Source organism: Dipodomys spectabilis, unplaced genomic scaffold (assembly GCF_019054845.1).
Source record: "Dipodomys spectabilis isolate Male_0828 unplaced genomic scaffold, ASM1905484v1 ptg001751l, whole genome shotgun sequence".
NCBI classification, from domain to species: domain Eukaryota; kingdom Metazoa; phylum Chordata; class Mammalia; order Rodentia; family Heteromyidae; genus Dipodomys; species Dipodomys spectabilis.
Genome location: NW_024872428.1, coordinates 19,840 through 22,222, shown reverse-complemented (window position 1 = coordinate 22,222; position 2,383 = coordinate 19,840). Strand labels below are relative to the sequence as shown.

The following is a 2,383-nucleotide window of genomic DNA, read 5'->3' as shown; positions in this document are numbered from 1 at the left end:
TGGGAATAATCAGTAGGAATGCTTCAGAAGTATGGAGAAAAACAGTTTGAGACAGGCGAGTTAAAACAATAAACAGAGCAGCAGAGTAAAATCCATTACAGATTAGAGGAAAACATTGTTTTTTTACCATGTGGATTCAGAAGGCAAAGAACAGTTATAATGTATCACAAGTTTATACTAATAACATTGCATTGATACTTTTTATAGTCTAATAAATATTTTAAACCTAATTATTTATATTCCAATTCTATTTATTGGAAAAAAATAAATATCAATTTATTTGTCAAATTATCAACTAATTCTAGTAAGTTTCATTGTGTGAAATATAAAATCAGCACATATAAATGTAAAATGTATGACTATATATATTTAAAAGGCACACATTTTGCATTTTTCTGTTGTAGTTACTGTATCAAAGGCAACTCTGTTTTAAAGTATTATTCCATTATCTCTACCTCCGTGTTTGATAGAGTTAGACCTAAAGTTTTACCATTTGTAGATTTACAGCATGGAGGAAAGAGGAAACTCTGTGATTAAAACATTATCAATTTAATGCCTAATAACGAGGAGAAACATATGCACTTCTCCTGTAACTCTGAAAATATTTGGTTATAAAAAGGCAGTAGTGTAATTTCCTGCCTGGTTGGATCGTAGACAGGCCAGAACAAAAAGTAATCACGCATATGAACAATTTTTCCACCTTCTTGGGTTTAGCTACTTTTGAAATGGAAGGTATAATAAACAATTATATTTTGATAAAATACCTTCTAGTCTGAACAGTTCTGTTTGAACGGTTCATCTCTCTTTGATCTCTTGTAACCAAGATTAGTTTTGTTCTAGTAAGAAAATCTTTGCTGTCAGGGTAAGATATTCTAGTTGGTCTGTTCCCACATGGAAGAAGGGTAAAGGCTCAGGTAGACATTTGTTCCAGTAACACCTCATTTGGGAAATTGTCAGCTGAAGAAGTTTAGAAGTATCACTTAAGCAATGCTTACTTTGAATCCATTAGGTCCACAAAGCTAATTCAGTTGAATAAATAAGTACTTGAAAAAGCCATCACCTTTGGACCTATCTATAAATAATTAAGAGTACGATCAAATACCAAATAAAAAGACTTAATATAGTCATTGACAAAAAAAATTTGCAAATGTGAGCAATCGACTGATCAATATAATTTTTTTCCACTATTCACAGAATTTAAGGGAAATAAGATCGATAGCATTGTTAGGAACAATAAGGTTTCCTTCTTACAAGTAGGCACCCATAGATATAAGCCTGTATAAAGATTGCATCATTAACTACTTAAATTTAGAGGATATTACGTGCTTCAGCAGCACGTATACTCAAATTACAATACAGAGATTAACATGGCACTTGCACAAGGATAATATGAAAATTTGAGAAGTATTCCATATTTTTCATTCTTCAGATGCAAGAAATGAAAAACAGTTATTAAAAAGTTGATTACAAAATTACAAGTGTAACAATACACGTAATTCATATTATTAAATTTAGTTTGACATCAGTGTATTAAATCTTCACCTCAGAAAGGCGTTTACATAGCATAAACTTTACAAAACTTTTCAAATTAGACATCACTGACATTTTATCCCAAAGAAAAATAATATTAAGACCTAGAAAAAAAGGAATCAAACTGTTCTATATGGAATGCAATCGGAAAGGACACATTAATGAACCTATATATTATAAAATAATGTAGAATTCAAAGTATATCTAGGAAAAAATAAATTATGAACATTATGCAAACATTGAATATAGAATATTTTAAAATATACTTTTTCAGACAAGCATCAGAAATATTTTAGTTTCTGTACTACTCATTTCAACAGGTAAATTAAAATTATTTCTGATTAAAAAATCACAAACTCTGAAGAAATTATTATACATGTATACAAAAACTATTGAATACATTTTTACATCCAAGGCAGGAAATTCACTTGGAAGAATTCCATGGAATCCATGAATTTTTACAGTAAAATATTGGTGCTGCCGGGCACTGGTGGCTCATGCCTATAATCCTAGCTACACAGGTGGCTGAGATCTGAGGATCATGGTTCAAAGCCAGCCTGGGAAGGAAAGTCTGTGGTACTCTTATCTCAAATAAACCACTAGAAAACTGGAAGTGGAGCTGTGTCTCGAGTGGTACAGCGCTCACCTTGAGCTGAAGAGCACAGGGATAGCTCCCAGGCCCAGAGCTCAAGCCCCATGATTGACCAAAAAAAAAAAGATATTGCTCTTATTTTGATTGTGAAAATGTTTTGTTGGGACACAAAAGATGGACTTGCATTTTTGAAATTTAAGAACCTTAACCTGACCATTAGGACTTCGGTGAACAATTTGTACAGCCTTTCACAACTTCATA

At 31.9% G+C, this 2,383-nt stretch overlaps 1 pseudogene; it reads left to right on the top strand.

The window, feature by feature from the left end:
• The first annotated feature begins 1,322 nt into the window (after window positions 1-1,322).
• LOC122103108 lies at window positions 1,323-1,419 on the top strand (annotated as a pseudogene).
• The last annotated feature ends 964 nt before the right edge of the window (window positions 1,420-2,383 follow it).